At 35.2% G+C, this 22,729-nt stretch overlaps 1 long non-coding RNA gene across 2 annotated transcripts in view; it reads left to right on the top strand.

The window, feature by feature from the left end:
- LOC145935924 (uncharacterized) overlaps positions 1–22,729 on the top strand; it is a 70,622-nt gene that overhangs the window by 12,937 nt on the left and 34,956 nt on the right. For both annotated transcript variants that reach the window (XR_014425302.1, XR_014425301.1), the window contains one exon: positions 3,435–3,515. This is a non-coding gene — a long non-coding RNA (uncharacterized LOC145935924). The remainder of the gene's footprint in view (positions 1–3,434; positions 3,516–22,729) is intronic.

Raw genomic sequence — 22,729 nt, 5'->3', positions numbered from 1 at the left:
ACATGTTTATTGAGAATAAAAAAAGAGCGTTAATCGCGCGAATCCAGATAGGATTCCGCGAGCAATTTGATTTCGACATGTGCCGGGTCAGACGGTACTCAGAGTTCACGTGCTCATCACAAGTCCACGAGAGACAGATCGAACAGCTGGTGCCTTCGCGCAGCCTGTCTCGTCGCGCCGCGTCGCCTACCTTGCCGTCTGTCTTTGAAATTTGCCACGGGGGTTACCCAGACATGACGTACATGCCCGCTATTTTGGTCGGCTCGTGACGTCGTCCTCGGGACATCCAGAAATAAACCCGAAGATGTAACCACTCTTCTCTGTCTCTTCGATTATCTTCCGTTTCTTCCTTCTTGGTCTTGGTCCGAACGAAATGCCATCTAACGATTATTGTGTTACGGATGAATATACCGATAATCTATGAAACATTTCAATTTTACGTTAATAAACAAATGATAAGAAAAAGATATATATATTTCGAAACATACTTTGTAGAAAATAATCGAAATTAGGTGAAAAGTTTAGAAGTCTTTTCAACATTACATCTTTAATGTTGTTTGCAGTATCGATCTCGCTTCTTCCGAACTGATCGAGAGACTGTGCGAAAACTATAATACTGCGTAGATCTCGTAACGACGAGCACCACAAGAGCAAAGCACGACAAGAAAGATCTCTGACGATCTTACCTCAGGATGTTTTCAAGGCCTTTTATTCCCGCTGTCGTAAAATCGCATTATGCTCCCCAATAGCGGACGGGCGTTGCCGATCGATTTACCCGATTGAGAAAGGGGAAAAAAGTTCACTGTAGCGCGATAAATCTTGGTCGTCTATTTTCTACTCTCGTGTAGTCGTTTTTCTCTTAGTTTCGCGGTTAGTAGTTCGAGATCCAATTGAGCACACTTTCACTCTCCCTTTCATGTTATTTATCACGATAAATATCTATTTTTTTATAACTTTGAGATGATAAATTTTAGATTGTTTAATTTTGTTTGCTTAAGATAAAAGATAAACTGTAACGATATAATGCATGAGTTCAACAATATCTTTGAAAGAGAAATTAGAATGAAAAATGTATTAAAGAAATTTTCGTTTCTTCTAATATCACTGGGGAAGATATTACCGGTCAAAAGACTGAAGTAAATAAAGAGCTTTCTTCAGGCGACTGTTTGAATGCATACCAGATCCGAAGAATGTTACGACTACGGGCACAAATAAGAAAAATTTAATTAGTGCTCTACTATTCCGGTTTTCTCTTCTCTTGGATAATGAAGTAACGCAGCCAGCTGGCCACTTGCGGGTACCGGAAGAACGGGTACAGGTAGGGCCGGAAAATGGTTGGAAGAACGGTGGCCGTTGGTACACGCTGCGACTTTGCTTTATTTTCCTTTTTCCTCAAAGTGGATCTCGCTCCCGAGAACGACGAACGCTTTTTCGCGGCTGGCTGCATCAAGCTGGCTTCTTCTTCCTCTTCTTTACCTTTCTTTCGCTCTAATCCTGCCTTTCCCCTGTGCCCTTTCTTCTTCTTCCCTTTATTGCGTTTTATGTCTCCCTATCTCTCTAAGGTACTCGACATAAATATATTTCCGTACGGCAAACGGCGTCTTTAAACTTCGCGACCCGCATTCCACGCGCATTTATCCTTCGTACAAACGCGAGTGAGTTTCTTATCCGTTAAAATATTTTTTGCATACTTCTGTAACGATCATAAGTGCATCAGTAAGCTAAAAACGAGTGGGATCGAGTTCGACACTAATTTCTGTTTTTTTTTAAATTTTCTAACAGAAAAAATATAATAAAACACATAAAATACATTAAATTTACAATTAATTTGACAATGATATCAATTCAATCTTTATATATATTATATATTTTTATATAAACTATTTTTTCTTACATAGACTATACAGAATAAAATGTGAAATGTTGATAAATAAAACAAATATATAATAATTCTATTTTTAAAAAGTTTCGGATTGATGAAAACGTTTTCCTTTTTTTTATATGACTCTGAAACTGATAAAACAGAAAAAATGCAAACTTTTTGATTAATCGAATAAATTGAATTTTCTTTTCAAATATGAATATCGTACTTTGATTGTATTTTCTGGAACGATTCTGAATCGAGTCGTTTATAAAGTAGCTTATATAATGCTGATTTATAACGATGATAGCACAAGTCGCTTTTATGATGATATCCATAACTTCCACGCGGCTTTTATAATCATAATCAGCTTTTAAAGAGTTAAAAAAAAATGTATTCCTCTCTTTATTTCGAGATTAAATATTTCGCACATAAATGTTTTTGTGCTGAATAGTTGATGCAACGAATTCCTCAAATTTATTTTGTATAATTTGACTTATGATATTAAATTTCAAAATATTTTTTTCATTCTATGCCGAAAGTTTAGTTTTCATATTTTTCAAAATTTTATTTCTTCTTTAAAAAATAGATTATATTATATCTTCTTCATGAATTCTTAATTAAAATATGAGCTTAGCTATATATATAATTTCGATCTAAAACAGATTCACAATTAGTTTTATTCGTCAACTTTTTTCATGCAAGATTACTTATCCGTGTATTTCATTTTAAGTAAAAAAGTTTCTAAAAAGTATTGTGTGAAATTCAGAAACTAATTCGTTTGTCTTGAAATGAGCAGCTGGTGTATAAAGATTTACGTTTTATAGTTTCATAAATGTAAAAATATAGGCCAAGGTTGTAGAGACGGAACCAATCTCACGTGCTATTAACTTTTTTGCGACATTTACACAGATGATTATTATCTCTTTCGTGACTGCATATACATAAAATTTGATATTAGGTACTTTATATGCATATAAACGTTATTTTATTTTATTTTTACATTTTTGAATATATATGTACACGTTTATATTATATAATAAATCATTCGCGGTATATTGTCTTTAGCTTCATAATTATGTTATAAAAGTTTTTCTATTATGAAAATATGTATCTGTATCACGTAATGTATCGTGCAAAAAAGTTACAGTTTTTTAAAATGATAAATTTAGGCGATAGCTTTTTTAAAATTATGAGTAACAAATAAAAATTGAAAAAGTCGTTTAATTGACCTTTTTTTTCTTTGGTCTCCGTGAGAAAATCGAGATAAAAAGGAGACGATTACGTAGCACTAGGATATAATGTCGTTTCTCTGTGACGTCATCGTTCAATGAGGTAGCTACGTAACCTTAGAGAACTAGGTCAGAGATGCAAGCACGGAGCGTCAAGTCTGCAGTTATCTTATTTTCTGTTTTTATTTGATAACTTCTTTTAAAAGAGATAAAAATCTCTTTTCTTTTCGAATCGAAAATCACTTAACTTAATCGATATTGTAAAAATGTTTGATGCATTAATTAAAATTATAATTTAGTACGAGATATTTTTTTAACAAATATTTTATTGATGATTACAGGTGAGTCCAATCGCTTTATCGACTACCAGGAAACTCCTGTAACTATGGGCTTCACGCATCGTCCAGCCCGAAAAATTACAGGTACGATAGCGTGTCTCACTTGAAAGATATCATTTGTTTTGTATAAGTTTATGCTCATCGCTGCTTGAATCTAACCAACCTCTTTCATAATCTATTTGTTATGTATTTGATATACATATACATAATAATACACATATGATATTTGTATTATTTAATTGATAGAAATCACAAGACATGTTAAAATTTGTCAAATGTATTTTGACGTACATTTCATACTTTATCGCGACGAAATTGCTTATACGGGAAAAGTGGAATCACAAATTCTGAAGATAATAAAACTAAAGTATAATATAAATTTGAAAGTATAATAATTATAATAATAAATCGCGTTTTTTGCTCCTTGACTGAGCTTTTTTATAACTGTTGGAACGCATGTTTGTAAAGCTTGCGACTGGTCAAGCTGTACTATTTTTCATTACAATGAATTTACAACGTGCTTGCGTAACATCGAAAGGATGTGCTGTCGCACAGGTAATAGCGCCATTAACTTTCAGTGCAGTTGCATTGTATGACTCCTATATTTTTTTGCTTTATTACTTGAACCATTACTCATATTATCTGAGTATAAATTTTTTTCTAGATTTATAATTATGTCCTGTTTTTTATTATTTAAAATTTGTGTAGATTTTTTAATTTTATCTCGTGCAAATAACTTTTAAAAAATGTTATAGAATCTTTTTTTAAGATTCTATTTATTTCTTGAGAGGTGTAAGATATTTTTAGATTTACTTTTACAAGAAAATTGATTTATGAAATATCAATATGGGGTTGTTTTCATATCTATCGAAACGAAGTGTAACAGAAGTTATATTCATTTTTTGTAACATCGTTGTTGCTCAAACGTGGTGTCGTATTTTGCGTTTTTTAGTTAAAATATGTCTTTCGTTATTCTTTGACGTACTCTCGCGGAACGGAGTGAGAGATACATATTGTACGACAGCTGCAACCGAAGCACCCGCTGAGATTTCGCTTCGTCGGAGAACAACGGCAACGTTGTCTTTCTTATGATAGAACGGAGGCACGAAGGGAAACTCGAATGGTTATTGAAGGAAATAAGGTCGCCGAAAGAAAATTGCAGATTGTCACGTGAACCATTTCTCATGCTTTGATTCTTTGAGACTCCTTGAAACACGTATCTAGCAATAAGAATGTATTGAGAACTGAATCTTTTGATTTTGCGAAGAATATTGACTTATATCTGTCATTATTCATCCAAAAAATTATGCCATGAAGGTAAAAATTTCATGAGAAAAATAAGATACATATTCCCATCGTGTCTCTTTCTCTCTTCCTTCATAATTGAAATTTTAACTATTTGCAAAATACCATTTGAATATACGTGGCTACGCATTTGGTGCCTCCCGAGTAATTTTATCGTCTTAAACTTAAATTCTTACGTCACTGATTGAGGTAACTAATTCTCGCGGAGCTAAGCTGCGGCGATGGAGAAAACGCGCAGGAAGGCGTATCGTTAAGTTAAATACGTACGTAGAAAGGAACCGCAGGAATTGCTTCTCCGACGAACGATTTTCATGAATATTCATTTCCGCATCCTCTTATAAACGTCGTAAACACGGCTAGCGCTCCTACGCAAAACGTGAATTTATGCTTTCGTTTTTTCCACAGCTATGTACTTTTTTAATTAATACAATTCTGCTATCTTTAGCTAAAAGAAAATTTTCTCTTATAGCATAATATATTTTATATTTTATATAATAGACAAATCTGTTATTATTAATTGTATATTATTAAAATGAACTTCTTTATTATTAAGCTTGATAAATATTTATCAAGAACAGTTATTTGAAACTGTCTTACTTATTGATAATAGACGTTAATGGATTAAAGATAAATCAGCAGAGAAGTTATATAGTATAGTAGCCTCTTGTAATAATTTCAAGCCTCTCAGGTTGTCATGTCAGTGTGCCTTTCTTGGTTGGTGTTCCGCGATGTTCCGTATCCTCTAACACTAATGCTTCCATCAACCTTGCTTGTTGACCTCCTTCATCGTCAAGGATACTACTCCGAATTTAATTATCTTGTAATCTATTTATTCCACAGTTCTCGTTGAAAAATTGATGTAATTATCCCAATTTGATTCACAATAACATTCGCGGAATATTAACTTACCGTTATATAATTGCATTTTTCCACAGCTGCATTTATAAAAATTTTATTACGTGTAAAGTACGTTGAATAATGGCAGATTCGATAAAATAAAACTTGAAAAAATAACAATATACTAGCAATAATATAGTGTATGTATGTACAGTACCGGCCAAAATTATATCACCTTTTGATTTTTTCAGCATAATTTGTTTTAAAGTGCACGGATCTCTACACGAATCATAACATATTTTGAAGGACGGTATAACATATATTGAATTATAATTCAATGTTATACCAACCTTCAAAACATGTTATGATTTGATAGAGATCCGTGCACTAAACAAGTTATGCTGAAAAAATCAAAAGGTGATATAATTTTGGCCGGTACTGTATGCGCGCATATTATCGAGCTTATACGATGAGTGAAATTTTAAATTAATTACTTGTGCTTTTTGTTTACCCGATTTATACGCTACTTTCCACTCTCTCATATGTCGTGGTTATATATTCTCCGATACGCCGAGCTTCTTTCTATGACCCTATGGGGCTATCTAGCGGCGCGAAATATGCGGGTAAAATGCGTACAACTTCGGGGTCGGTCGGACCGCCGTCGTCCGTCGTATTACAGCGAAAACGGTGCAGTTGCACCGCTCGGACTGCAATCGTGCCGCACTGCGGCCTCCTGGACCGGATTACCTGTCAGCAGGGTGTAAATGGCACCGGCTGCTATTGCACGTAAATCATAGGCGTCGTGCAGCCAAACGTGCGCTTCGTTTTTCCGCAACGGCGGGAATTGAAAATGCGGAAGCAGCCTCGGGGCATTCCGAAATACGCTCGCGGATTGCAACATCGGATATGGCGCGTATCTTTCTTTTATTCCTTATAGCGTAATAGTGTGGACAAACTATTCCTTTGTATTTTCACATGGAATGCGCATACGTGGGGAGATTCCCGTATTCCATTCACGATCTATCTAGCGTATTAACGTTGTTTGACTCGCGTGTTATTTTATTTCTCTCATCCTTTGCTATTGATGCACCTTTGAGCATCCTTGTGAGCATATTCGTGCTGCTTACGGCTTATCAAGCAGACTAAAGCCCTCTGCTGTACCAACAGTTAGGATCGAGTAAGCCTGGATTAGCGAGTCTCTCTCTCTCCCTTCGTTGCTTCCTAGATTATAGTCTCACATCCATGATATAGACGCAGAAAGAAAATTCACTTAACGTAAAGTTGGCGCTAAACTAACATCGATGACAACCGACCGCTAAACGAAAATTTCATTAAATTAATCTCGGACGTTTCCTTGTCTGCATTAAAATTTTACCCGTCACAAATGCTCGGTCTGAAAGGTCAATGATGATTACGTGTATTGAAGGAATTAACGAGAGATAAGGGAAATTTAAGATCGTTTATAGCGCACGTATGAGAACGTGAGTTATTTACTCCGAAACGGAATTCGCGAACCCTTCGAAACAATTTCTGGATTTGCGTAACGATACATCTGTGTGAGGATGGTGCAATCCGATGGAACAGTACGACTGCGACCTACAACGCTGAGAAATCCGCTTTGCTTCCGCAGCACTTCCCTGCCGTCGCTTTTTTCGCACTTCGCGTACCTTATTTAGTTGCTGTGAAAAACTAGAGCACGGGATTGTCGCGGTTTACGCTAGCATCGAGAACGTGGACCGACGTGAGAATGTCGTTCTGCGGAAATATAACGGAGGAATGCGATTTGCGACTATGGAAATTCGCGGCGTGATATGACGAAGTAACGTGTATATATAAATCTCTTTCTTTTTTTCCCCTTTTTCGAAAAAATAATGCTGTAAGAAAAAGCTACTGCACACTGCTAGAGTGGATAAGTGTGTGTATACAATAAAATTATACCAATTAATAGTGATATCAATTAAATCATAAATTATTTAATTGTGAGGAAAATAATAGATATTCGATATCTCTGACGTAATCGAGGAACGTTGAATCATAATGGTGATAATTAATCGAGAAGCTTAACTTTGCAATAGTTCCTATAATTCATCAAATTTCCGATTCATTATACGTATTGCAGGTTGATTAAGCGGATTCAAATATAAAATGGTAACGTGTCGTTTTTGATGAAACCGGACTAGATTTAATTAACGGCGAATATACGAAATATTACGTGATTCCAAATATTACATATTTTGCTAAATGTTTGATGAAGAATCATTGAATCATGTTCGAATAATACCATCATTCATAGTACGTGAAATTTTAATTGCAAATCGGTTGAAATGTCGCGATATAAAACGGGAAAATGATTTTTATCACTTTATCTTGCTTATCTTCAATTATTTTTAATGTCAAGTCAAATATTCGAAAGAAGTATATCGATCTTGAACCGTCAGCCATAATTTTTATAAAGTTTACATCGTTCTGACGTAAATTCCACGCCATCCCTCGTAGATCGCGCGTTGTTGCGGCGCGAATAAATCTTTCCTTCCGAAAGGTAAGTTTAACGTCGCGATCTTCGCGGATGCGACATTTCGCGAAGAGCATTTCTCAGACTTTACGTTCCTGCGCTTTTTATTCGTGACTTACGGCTCGGCGTACAAGTTGATTCATTTATGAAGGCGCGAGGCACTTTCGTGGAGACGTCTGGGCGCGCTCGTCTGCAACGGTCAGGAAATCGATTTCTTCAGGAGAATCTTAAATATCATTTCTTTGCTCGCGGATTATGGCGGTAGCTTCGGTAAAATCCTAGAGGGCAAATGAAATGAGGTGGAATAAAAATTGCATCGAGAGATGTAAGACCTTCCTTGTGAAAATATCCACAAATCATATTTTCTCGTCGCGCTTCTCTAATACGAACGACGCGGATTTACCGATTTGCAATAAAGAATCTCTAAATATTAATTACAGACGAAAATGAGAGGAGAAAGAGTTTTTCGATTAAAATGTCGTCTTAATATAAAAAGAACTTCACAAACGAATCACGTAACGCTTCCCTGTTATAAATATCGATTAAAAGTTCGACGTAATAGTCAGTAATTAATAAGTGCGAATATATTTCTCTATCTCGAAATTGCCGCGCTTATCGTTTCGATTCGGAAAATGAAAAAAATCGAGAAGCACGCGCGAACGTCAAACGGGATGTTAAAGTCGGTCGTCGAGCTTTAAATCGGATCGTTAACCGGCAGCGTATTTCGCTGGGATCGAATTTATCGGCGAAATTTTTGGCGTCCGTCAATGACGCACAGGATTGTAGGAGGAAAAGGTGGAATAGGAGAGGGAAAAAGAGAGAGAGAGATGAAAAGCTCCGAGAGCATCAGCACTCGTTGGAATGTATTGATTACGGATACTGGAAATAGTCGTGACTTCCGGACGAATTAAAAATTTCTTGCTCGATGCGTTCTTTTGAACGTACGTCGCTATTCTTGACATTTCGTGTGTTTGCAGATATTTAAATACCGATCGTCGAGCGACTATATTATTTATATATTATTCGAACGCACGAAACAACTGATTTCGTTTAATAAAAGTTTTTGCAAAGTTTGAAAGAGAAGAAAAGTGCCCCAGGCCTCTCGAGATTCTCAGGCTATGTTCTTGACTGTCAGAGACGTCTCGAATGCTAACTTTATTCGCAGCAGGGTAGGATATCAATAATGTCACGGTTCTCCAATCCAGCGACACATCGCGAAACTTCTTCAAGATTTTACGGCGAGAGCATTCAATATGGCGCACGGAAAGAGCGAATGCTTGAAGGATGCTCTCAAGTTTCGCAGCATCTCCCAAGTTCCTGTGCACTCGCCTGCTTCCCCGGTGCATATAGATCGTTGTATTCATTATTCTGGTGCTAAATCGTTTGTGAGTAATGGTCGTTGTGAATCTTTCCTCGGATGACTTGGGGCTTCCGTCCAGGAACCGCTTGTGCGTTTAATCTTTCGAGCCTGCTCAAGCAAATATCTCAAGAAAAAGAAACTCTTCGGAAAAAATATCATCTTTCCCCGAAGAGATCCGACGTCGGCATCGGCGCGGGAGTTTTTAGAGTTTCTTTCGGGAGTTAAGTAGAAGTATTAGCAATAAAAAAGCGCTTGCAAATCTTCTGAGAATCTCTTTCTTTCTCTTTCCTTCTCTTCGCTGAGCTCAATTGACTTTAGGATTTGATAAAATTTTATGAAAACGGAGGAGAACGCGAAAACGATTAATCTACTTGAGAGAGATGACTCCGCGATAATTCTCGTTACTGCTCTTTGTTTGTATTGTGCACGAGCGAAGTGTATTGAACGTTTTGATCCGGTTCCCTTTTGTATCGTTTACAAAGAGAATCAGCCAACTACGAGGTCGGCCTCTGCTCCGCGTCAATTTCACGCACGTGCTTGCGGTATTTCGCGGAAGAAAACGATCGAAGAAACAAAGTTTTCTTATCGCGTTTTTTTTAGCTATTTTCCGAGCATCGACGACTGAAATATTGATCGTAAATTATAAATTATCCGTGAGATTCTATTTATAAATAGTAATATATATATAAATTATTTATCAGACGAGACTTTCTGTGTGTACGCATTTATATTTATCTAATAATTTTCTATAAGCTATTGATAGAAAATTATAACTTAACACTTGTTTTTCTGTATATGAACTTTCATATATACTTGTTTAACGTATCGATATATTAAGGATTTCATTAATTGATCATCTAGAACATTTTTGCTCTTTTGGGTCGGAAAAGAAATATAAGAAAATAAAATTTTAAATGTCAAAATGTTACTTTATTCTTTTTTCGATTTAAAGATTATATTCGCGTTAAAGTCGAATGATATATGTTGATTACATAATAACTTTTGGACAAAGAAATTATAATTTAAAATTATATTTAATTAAATGAAAAAATTTGATGTATATATTTGCCCTAAGATTTTATAGATTTAATAAAAATATTTGTTTCTTGAAGTAAATAATTTTTAGTTTATGTGTCTTTTCCGTATCTGTTAACAAGGATATCAGATAATATATCATGTCAATATATACATATATATATATCTATCAACTAGAAAATTTTTTACATTAATTATTGCAACGGCAATTGCAATCTTATAAGATTGATTGGGCGGAAATTTCGTACTGATATTCGCGTGACGGGAAGAGAGCAATATCTTGAAGTTGATCGTAAGTATTGACTGAGAGATTATTTGGAACGCTCGTGTTGCGATACTACATTGTCGCGATGCAGTGCAGGTAAGACGTTGCATATAGGCGTGTGAGGGCCATATAACGCAAATTCTGACGCCGCGGCCAAGATGTACGACTAGTTCCCCTATCTGGCAGGTACTTCGGTCATAAATTCGGCAGGAATAGGGTGTCGGTATATCGTACAGATACGGGCCTCTATCTACGTGCCTACCCGCCCCCTCCTTCTACTGAATACCCCAGAGGCCTCCAGTCCAGTGGAAGCACCCTTCTTCCTCTCCACCTGTATCTCCCCCTCACCACCACCATTACCTGTCTACTACGTGGATCTTGTACCTGCATCCGATCGTATCGCTCTCACGCGTCCTCGTTCAATTATTCCAAGACCACGAGGAAATCAATACTCGTAGAATGAGAGAGAGAGGGGGGGGGGAGAGAAATAGAGAAGGAGAGAGAAACTGCACTTTCTTAATGCATATTCATTCAAATGGAGGATGGCAATACTTTTTTTATCGCTTCTTTCAATAGCGATCCAGCAGCGAATAGAATCTCTGATCATTTTGCTTAGGGTTGTGCGCGTACAGTATATCAAAATAATATATGAAAAAATTCAGATTACTTTTCTAATATTAAAGTTCCTCGTAATCATATTGAATTATGACATTAAAGAAATCATATAAATTTTTTCTGAAATATGTTGAGATAAATTATTTATTTCGTATATCACCACTCTTGTTCAAAAGTATGAATTAATAAAATATAGATTCTTCGCGTGTTTCATGAATTAATAAATAGCAATGTATTTTGATCACTTGTCATAATATTTATTTTTTGATGGAATTGTATAACAAATTACAGTTATAAGTGTATTTATTAATGTAGGATATTAAAAAATAAAGTTTTCTTTCTCTTTTTTTGTATATTTTATTAATATATAAAATTATTGAAAGTGAATTCCATACATAAATTGAACGAAACAACTAATTTATTTCGACGTGTAACGCAAGAAAAAAAATTTATATAATTTTTCTCACTTTTGATACCATAATTCAATATGACTGCAGCGAATCAAGATTAAAAAACGCTGTTTGTCGATAGAAGAAGTAGCAATCCTTAATGTCCAGAACCCTGACGATTTATCTGAAAAGGTTACAATAGAATGATGGTACTCAATATTTAAATTACTATTCTGAAAGTGAAGAAAACTCGAAAAATTTTAACTTCTAAAGTAGTAATGAGATGTAGATATGTCTTCGTTATAATCTCTCTTAAATAACGTTGGCATCTTTGCTAACATTATTCAATTATAATTGTGACAAACATTATGGCGAATCGTGATAATAATATTGCCTTAAAACAGATTCTTGTGTAATCAAACGTGAGAACGCAGAGAGTTTGCCAAGATTGACCAAGACAGGACTGTCGTCGTGTATGTTTCACGCAATATGTAGTTTCTTACCAGAAGAAAGTAGGCCATTTCAAGTGATAGTTACGCGAAAGTAAAGTGCTCGCGAGGAAGCTCACCCCCTGTCGCTTTCGAGAAGTGATGGCCGGATTATTCTTTGCCTGTCCTTTGACTGTTACATTGTTTTCTTATTGAAGGTGTTTCCTGTCAGTATGAAATTTTTTTATGGTTAAACACTAATGAAATATTTGATAATCACAGTACCAATCACTATAATTAACTAACTTTATTTACGTACTTGTTAAATTAATACGTCAAAATTTATACCGAATAATTAATCGTAAGAAAAAAGTATATCTACAAAAAATAAAAGAATATTTCTTTTTGGAAGTAAAGGAATGATTTAAAAATTGTTTCGATATTGACTTACATTTACAGTTGTAAATTATTATTGATAAAATGTAGAAAAGAATCATCCTTTTATTTCGTTATAGTATTTCACGACTGCGTCGTAAAAATTTCAATAAGTATGCGCTTGCAACGCGAATTTCTTTTTGGAGTTTGTTGAAAGCAATGCATTTTCCAAAAATTAGTGGCATACCAACAGAATAAGAATTGCGTGTGCTTTTGACATTCGCCGTGGTCTACTGACTCGTGGGAACAAAGAGCGACGATCTTTCATCAAACTTTTATTAAATCCCGCATTCGATTGGTATGAGAATTCGTACCAGAGAGTCGACCAGTCGAATTCCACGCCAAGATCGTTGAAGGAAAAGTTACGAAAGAGCACCACGTGTTCGTTGATTCGCGACTGCTCTTGGCAACCGCCGATTGCTGCTCATAAATTTTCCGCATGCAAACAATCCGCGATTAACGAGCGTGACTTTGTCTACGTGTTTGCCAAGTGTCGAAGGACATCGCGCTACCGCGATCGTTTGGGAGCCGTTTTTATTTTGGCGATAAAAATACGTTACGATTGCCGGTTATTTGAGTCTGGAAGTATATACATCATCTCGTGAGATAGATTTTGTATTCTGATTCGGTGAATAATGGAACGATAATATTCGATTTCTCGACAAATACGACAAGCACGTGCATGAAGCGCGTTACCACATATATATGTATATATATCTGTATCTTCACGAACGTTATATATCTTGATGCTACATCACTATCAAGAGTTTACAAGAGTCGACCATTCTACGACCGCCCAACCCAACTCTCTAGCTCCAGCGCGATCCTTCAGGGTTGCTCTCGACTATCTCGTTTCGAGCGATTCACCTACGTATCACGACGTATCCGCCCACACCTGCGCTCATTTCTCTCTCGCACGTTCACCTTCTTCTTCCTGCCGGCATAGGATGCTCGTCTCGAGGGCGGATCGATCCGGTAGGACCCAGCTTTACAGCAACGGAGGGCTTCGGACTCCAGCTCTCGAGGATTTCATTGAAGGATTTCCGAAGGAGTTCCTGGACCGCCAGACGCCGCCCGCAACGACGACGTAGTAACGAAGAGGCAGCAGCTTGTGGGATTCGAGGGCGACGATCCGAAGGAGGAAGATCGAAAGACGAAGAAAGCGAATACTCGTGTCTCCTGGAGGGAAAAAGATATTTATTGGGTCGCTGGTGCAGAGAGAGAAACGGTGAGGAAGTAGCAGGAAATGAAGATCTGGCTGGAAGGTACGCTGGCGAATCGTTGGAGATGTCGAAAGATGAAGGGGCTACGGGATCGTGGAGAAGAACGTAGATAGGTAGACAGATAACTACGCTCGGTACTACTTGGTGCACACGAAAAAATATGACGGGCAACGGTGGCACGAATTTCTTTTCGCTTTTCAGAGATTTTCCAAGCTAAGGTGCACTGTAGCGCGTGTCTAAACGAGAATTCTTAACATGTTTGAAACAAGTCGAGTCTTGAAAAGATCTTAAATGTGCAAATCGTGTGGACGTTAGGACGTTAACCGAGGATTGCCAGCCGTTTGCATAATAAAATGTTAGATTTTTGCTTAAACAATTATCGCAATAAAATTGCAACAAATCCGGAAATGAAGTAAAAGTACGTCGAAGAATGGATATCTTGGATTATCCTGTTTTCGAGGAAAAATTAGGATAAACGATGTCTTAAAAGACCGAAAACACGAAGTGAAAAGATTGAAGTCGCAGGAAGAAAGTAAGGATGTGAAAGATCGGAGGGCAATTCACGGCGAGCCAATCGCTTAACGCCCATGTAGCTGCAGTTTCAGCAGTGTTAGATAGTCCTTGTGACATTATGGCGAGTCATATTTTTACCGTACGCTGAAAAAAGTTACATCGATTTTATATTACATCAATACATATACATCACGTATTTGTAGTTCTTGATCAAATGTCGCGTGTGTATTTCACACACGTATGTATAAAATTGCAAATTATTATTCAAGGGAACAATTTTGTGTGGACAATTTCCAACATCGTTTGATTCCTATCATCAGATAATTTTAGATATCGTTGGCGAGTCGCCTCATTTTCGTCACATACATACATCCATTACGTACGTGTTGCGATTACAACTGCATATCGTCGTGCATGTAACAATGCAACATTAAAAAAAAATTGAGCCAGATTCGCGTTCGCTTTAAATTTATTATTCTAACACATTCTAATCTTCCGTAAAAGATTTTCGAGGTGTTTCCCAAAATAAATAATAATCTAAAAATATCGTATTGTTAAGACATTTTACTAATAAAAAATTGCGTTATATTTGCAAAAGAAATGAAAATGCTTGCTAATTTTTATATAAAATTTGATATTGTAGATTGTAAATACATATACACAAATATGCAATTGTATTTGATTAAGCTTATAAATCATTTAAGAAAAAATAACGAGAAATAGAATATTACTGGACACTCGCTGACGAAATCTTGCTGATCACGTTTGCCAAACATAATCATTTCGGTAGCAGAATTCATCCGAGCAATGAGATACGATCCTCGGGTCGCATGAAAAAGGTCTGAGTACTTTCGCCGACTCAAAACTTTGCAATTTTGACGTACCTCGGGGGATTGAAAATGTCTCCCGGTAGTCGCACGTGCGGTGAAATTCGAAACTGTTCAGGAGCGTTGTGTTCGAAATATTCCCCGTGTGCTTTCAAAAGCTTTTTCCGAACATATTTAATTATTTATAACATTTACTTTTATCGTCGTTGCCGTATTTATCTGTAATTGGGCATAATATTTTTTTATTGGATAGTATCAATAAAAATCGGGGATGTGAATAACGTCGTAATTTTTTATCTTTATATTTATTTTTGTAATTATATTTATTATGATTGATCTGGATGGATTTATATTTATAAAATAAATTATTAAATAAATTTATAAATTATTAAATTATAAATTATACTTTTTCTTTGTCGCATTTTAATTTTAGATAATTAATTTTCTGTATCGTTCCGTGCATCAAAACATATTGGAGCAATACGTGAAATTATTTATCTGAAATTAAAATTAGCGGTGAAAATTATATTGTGTAAAAGTTTTAATTGTGTCAATATGGTCGTACACAACACAATCTTAAACAAGTGTAATATGCACGAAAGCCTTCAACGTTTCTCGAAATGTTAGCTCTGTTTGTGGAAATTATTATCTCGCAATGAATCGATAATGACCAAACAGTCGAATGGATCGGGGAGGGTAAATGCACGAAATTCGCGAGAATTAAAGTTAAACTGTATTGATTATTCAACCACGTTAATTGCTGCGGTGTATCATTGATTACACAAACAGTCGAACGTCGTACTCGGACGATTGGTGCGTTAACAGATTTGCGTAATAAATGGCGATTGGCGCTGTGCTATTGTAACGCCAAACGTCTCGTGAAATACGTAAAAATGACGTTAGATATACAATATGATTTCTACAATTGGCACATATTTCTCTTTCGAACTTTTCTTTTTTATACATTAATCGGTAATTATAGGGGAAAAATATCTATTTAATTTAATTAATTTTTTTTATTAAAAATTTTCTCGATTTTTCCTGAAATTTTAATTTAGAAGGCTACGGCTTTTACGGAAATTTCAATTAAATTGATACAACATACGGCAAGAAACACCAGCAGTTAAGCTGCTTCGTTATTTTGTACATGCAGAGCTCGTATATAATTTCCGAGTTCTCTCATGTGCCTCTAGCACAGCCTCTCTCGCAAAGAGATTCTAAGATGTCGAGGCGCCCAAGCGTAACATTTTATTCATCAGATCCAATCTCCAAAGCGCGAAGTCCTTTCTTCGCGAAAACTATAGATGCTCTTTAGCAACTGCTAAAACGTCAGTATTCTTGAAACTCAATAGTCTCTTAATGTGCGCATAAGGCTTGTTGAACGGTGTGAAACCTTCGTCACTCAAGCACGTACAATAATAACGGCGAGCACTCGAGTCTCATCAGACATTTCGCGTAAACGGAAAACGGAAGCTCGTCAGAAGCTTCATTTGATCAGTCTTGCGCCTTTTCTATAGCGTATTCTGCCTCTCAGTGTTATTAATTTGTCTTAATATATTTCCGTAAGAATGAATAAAATTATGTAATCAACGGCGTATCTTACGGCGCGCGTTCTCGATATATTGACATTGTTTTGAAAAATATACAGTTTAAGATTTTCTTCATGAGCAATGTGCATTCTTATGAATTAAACTATCTGCCATCTACATATATAATATCTATGTGATATTCCTATTTTATTCGGAGGTAGAATTGAATGTACATTGCAACTACAAATGTTATTTTGTAATTGTATACATGTAGACATATCATAGACATTTGTACATCGACAAACATTGCTCGTTGGCTTTTCGGCTTTACGTTAGAGCGATTTACCGGCCAATAACTTGACTTTAGGAGAAAGAAAAAGTTTTTGCGGCCGCGACAACATTGCAATAATTTCTTCGCGTTCTCTCCGGATAAGCCGGAGCGATATAATTCGCGCGGCCGCGGGCGTAACTGCGGATTCGCTTTATCGCGCCTAGCTAAATCCTCTCTTGGGAAGATTCGGCGAGATTTCTACAAGGAGATAGATAAGTTTGGCGAGGCGAATCCACGGAGTGGAGAAACCGCGGGATAAACTGGAATAAACTAGTCACGTTTTTCACAGAGCTCTTTCGTTTCTTTTTCTCAGTTTCATCTCATTTATGTCACTTATCCGTCCTTTTATTCACTGTTGTACTTCGAGTTTGATCCCTTAATCGGTTTAGCAAGACTATACTCGCGCGATACACGCAATATTGCACCTGAAAGTCAACACGCACGAATGTAGGTTAATTCTCTATATATTATATATATATATTTTTTTTTTTTTTTTTTTTTTTTTTAATTCAACTGCATTCTTTTATCACAATAGCTTCTTTTTTTTGTCTTTCTTAATAATAATTGAGTTTTTTTATATTTTAGATTTAGATAATATTTCATTCAAGAATTAGATTTCTTTTATAATTTATAATTTTTGAAAAAAAAATTATATAGTTTTTTTATTGACATATATATAATATGGAAAACTCAAAATTGAAATGCAATACCTCGGTAAAGTCGTTTACAAAAGAAGTTTCTTTAAGAGCAAAGTTGTGCATCAAGTAATAGATTAAGTGAGTTTTAAAGTGCAACTTACTAGGGATCTCTCTAAATATAGTCGCAGTGAAGCGTTGGAACTTATTGCGAGAAGCTCTCTCTCTCTCTCCTCTCTTGACGTGTTTCTATTTTTTTATTTTTCAAAGGTGATGGATGTTTTCAATTTTGTGAAAAACACATATGACAGCGTATTCATTACTGCGACATTTTTACTGTTATATAGTTTTTTGAAATATTTTGATGAGTGTGATTAATTGCCGATTTATTAATCGTCTATTTTATTGCGCAGAGTTGATCTTTTTTCATAATTGTGAGATATATTGGCATATTCTCTTATAACGTTATATATAATGTCATATATGAGTACATTATTTTTCAAACATTTATGTGCGGTAACGCGTGGGGAGCTATATTTGCTCTTACGCTGTATTTTCCTTTGAATCCTGAAATCGGAAGTGGGCGCGTTTCTCGCGTCGGGCAGAGTAAAGCCTCAACCCTTGTAGCCTCAAGGGTTCCGTGATTTGATGCTCGGCTTGGAAAGTTAAACGTGAGTCCGCAACACGTGCGGATGCATGTAAAACATTTTGAACACATACAGCATATGAAACTGCTCGTTTGCATTCTTTTTCTTTTTGTGTTTTTATTATTCCTGTATTTTTATTATTTTTGCAAGCATACTGTGTATATAACTTGTAAATCTATTTTTTTCTCTATTTTTGTTTTTTATTCATATTTCTCTTTATTTGTACTTTGTTTAATGTAAATTACTCAAACCTATTATCAATCGAAAGTTATTATTCTGCAACATATTTTTTTATGCAAGAGATTAATTATTCTAATCGCCGATAATTAAAACTCAGTATACACAACGTGAAAATATGAAAGAATTTGAAAAGAGAGAGTTTCCAAAAAATATAGTGCTCTATATATTTTATGTTTATTTACTCTATATTGTAAACGTTTGATGTGCATTTGTTCGTTTTTTAAAAAATACTTTTGACACTATATTTTTATATTAACTAAGCATAAATAAGTAAAAACATTTGTCAATCCGTTTGCAACCAGAAATCAAAATAAATTAAATTACTGTATCTTAAGCCATATTATCTTCGATGTTCTTTTATCAGTCTGGAATTTGTATATCTCTACTGTAAGGTGTTGTATCATTTAGCGATTACTTAATTTTCTTCGAGATTATCAGAATATTGAGAATAAGCGTGCTCAAAGATGTTACGTTACAACAGAATTACCTTGTGTTAACCAAGTGCTCGAGAGTTCTAGAGGCAAGCAAAGCTCTCGAGAGACAAGTGGCAAACCTTGGCCGTCTCCTTACACTCCATCTGCACGGTAACGCGGTTGCTCGCGGAAGCAAAGCTCTCTTTCTGCTCTCTTCCTCTTTTATTCATTCCCCACTACAATGTTAACTTGTTTCCGAGATGTTCGAAATATTTAAATGCTTTTCGGTGAGTAAATAACTCATACGTACATACACTATATATATATATCTGTTTAGTAATATTTTATCTTTGATTTACAATCAGAGATAATCAATTTTTCCTCCACATTTCCGCGGTTGAAATTTGAAATATTATTAACTTACAGCTATAACTATACTTTAATAGTTCTAAAAGTTGGATTCCTACATAAAAGTGCGATTTAATATAAAAATGCACCTTTATCGCGTCTGTCGTCGGATACAAACTTCTTGGTTCTTCCGATTCTGCATGTATTCCCACGATTCGTTATTATTCGTCGCAGACTTATCTTGGTAACGAATTTTTGTTCGATTGTGTTTGGAACTTACTTCGATATTTTCGCGAGAGAATATTCTCGAGAGACCGTGTAATCTCGAGAGTGTTCGACATTGACACTCTCATGAGAGTACTAGTCGTATTTTATCTTGCTGCGATGCATCGACGATGCGCGCGCACACGGAGAAAGTCGAGAGATAAAGAAAGGAAGGAAAGTCGTGCAGTGTGACTAAAGGAATATTCCCGTTGGTACCGTAACCCCGCTCTTCGTCTACTTTCCGTCAGGATAATCGCGTATATAGAGGACACGGGGTCCACCGAATCGACGTGCTGAAACGACGATGACTCTCGCATCCGCTTTTCCTAGTCTGCACTCGACTCTTTCCACTTGCGAATCTTTCCCAACACCGGAGACTTCTTCGCTGTTGCGAGCAACGGCAATGTACTTTTCGACAATGCAGTCTATTTCGAAACTTGTCGCTGCATTGTACAAATTTAATCCGGATTTTCGCCGCGGTATTATCGCAACAAAGTTATATGAAACGGGCGGGAAAGAGAGTTATATATTGTTGTACTTAAGATTTTAGTTAGGGAGAAAGCTCGATATTAATATAGTTTATAAGATATAATTTATAGATGGCGAACATCTTGTAAAGATCTTCTAAAGACATTTTTCCGAAGATTTTAAAAATCTTTGGAAATCTTGAAAAAATTTTCTACATTTTTTTATAACACTAATTCTTTTTATAGCGCACAGAGAAATATCGTTTAGAAATTGTAACTTTGATTATATTCACATCAAAAATATAATTTGGAAGAAACTATGGTGCATTAAGAATTGCATAAAAATTTTTAAAAATATATTTTGGAATTTTTTTAGAGATTTCTGCATGTATCGAAATAGATTGATCGTTACTGCTTGAGTTTGCAACAATCAATTTTTACTTATAATCAATTACATCTATAGAAGGAACAAAATGAAAATATAACAATCAATAAAGATTCATATTGTTTTCCGAAAACAGTAATTGTTGATCACCGACCTTGACTGTTGACGATCGAAGTCATTAAAACGCTCAGCACCAAAACGTTAATTGGATTAATCACGATTGTTCATTAGTTCGGTCAATCACCGTAAGTTCCGACGGCTGATATTAATTGGACTAATTACCTGTGCGCGTCTACTGTAAATTAAGATGGATCGTTCTACGAGCTTTCTTCGTAGATTAGGGACGCATGATTGGTGGAGGTTCGTTAAATAAATAAATCCTTTAAACAGTAGTTTAGTAAATACATATATATGTACATATGTAGATCGTTCTAAGTAAAAATTTTGATATCCATATAATCATACACGATGAAAAAATTGTTTGGAATTATATATTTTTGTAACGTTTAGAGTTTAGAATATTGAATATTTTTAAATTGATTAATAATATAAAATAGTTGAAATTTTAATATATAAACTCTAGGAATTTTTAAAAACTAAGTTATAAAAAGAATCAAGTTTTGGCAAATATTTCTTTTAGGAATTTGGCTAGTGTTTGTAAAATAAAAGTTTTTTTTTAAACATAAAGTTCCTTGAAAAAAGGACATGGCTACTCGCGAGATGAATAGCTTTGCAATATAAATAATGCTATATTTGGCTTCTACTGAGAAGAATAGTATGAAAGAGATTGACGGGGATGGAAAAAATAAAGAGCGCACGCGGAATAAAGTGAGCAAGAATACAGTGGAAATGGACCAGAAAGGAATATTGGTATGAGAGTACTGTCGGGCCGACTATCAGTCCCATGCGAATCCTCGCTTCCGCTCGTTTCCTGCAGCCTCATTTCCCTTGTGTAAATATTCATGTACTATATAGTCAGTGTATACGTACAATTGTTCTCTTTTATTTTTTTTTTCTTATTCCTGGAAAGTGTCCATCCGTAATGATTGTACCGTATATTGATGATTAAAACTCATCGATCATCATAGATATATTTTGCTGAAATTGCGAATAAATTCATTTTAATTTAATTTATTCAATTGTGATCAATTTTATTTAATTTAATACTATTATGTTATTAAAGCTACTAGCGAGAGCTCACGGTTTCTAAAGAAAAGTCTTTCATCTTATTAAAAAAAGAGAAAGTAAAAGATTTTACTTTTTAATTGGAAATATCTCAACTTGAATTTTCACGTATTCGATCATCGATATTAAAAATATATAAAAATACAATGGTTTTATGGATTATTCAAAAATTAAATTACTTGAATATTAATGAATATTAATCTAATTTTACTTGTGTCAACCTGCTATCGAAAGCGATATATGGTTACACAGTCGACTATTGGTTATACAAAAGGTGTTCGTAGCCATTGTAATACAATGCATGGCTAGTCGCGAAGATCATCAATTCGCTCGAAACAGATCAAACTGCTTTCCACGACTCGCTGAGAATTGTGCCACGAAAATATGGATCGACGACCTTTCTTCATCCGAGTCTTTGCCATTCCCTCTTTCTTTCTTGTGCTTTTCTTTCTGTTCCATTGACTGCGACTTGGCAGTCAACCAAAATCGTTTCTTTTTTGCAAAACAACAATAACCTCCATCATCATCGCACGCAATAATCTTTTTCTTTCGTCGCATGGAAGCTTCTTCGCAATGCAAATTATCTTTCTTATGATTGATTTGCATTTATTTCACTGTTAATAAATGAATGATACAGTGAATGAATTCGAGATAGATTGCTTCCCGGTTAAATGATTGTTTAAAATTGTCATTTTATGTCGAGATAATTTAATATACAACGTCGCTTTCACTAATAATCTGATTATTCGCTGTTTTCTACAAATGTCCAGAATTAATGTGCAACGTCGTGTTGCACTGATATCAAAACCAATACAAACATGTCATTATTTCCATTCTGGCAATTTGATGCCGGTTCTGTAATCCTCTATAATCATTATATACACTAAGCGTGAGACAGAATTTCGATTTAGCTTCCAGCAAAAGAAATATGAAACTTGTATTATACTGTGTGTGTATAAATTGAACTTTGACAAATGCTTGATTGATACAAACATTCGTAAACATGATATTATTACGATAGTATTATTCACGAGAACAAATTGAGTTATGATTAAGAAATTAAATAATAATGATAATAATTGATATAATTAAATTTGATAATTCCATATA

Source organism: Prenolepis imparis, unplaced genomic scaffold (assembly GCF_030444845.1).
Source record: "Prenolepis imparis isolate NDT839.2.m4 unplaced genomic scaffold, iyPreImpa1.0 SCAF_5, whole genome shotgun sequence".
NCBI classification, from domain to species: domain Eukaryota; kingdom Metazoa; phylum Arthropoda; class Insecta; order Hymenoptera; family Formicidae; genus Prenolepis; species Prenolepis imparis.
The sequence above is the reverse complement of the archived record's forward strand: the minus strand, read 5'-3'. Positions and strand labels throughout refer to the sequence as shown.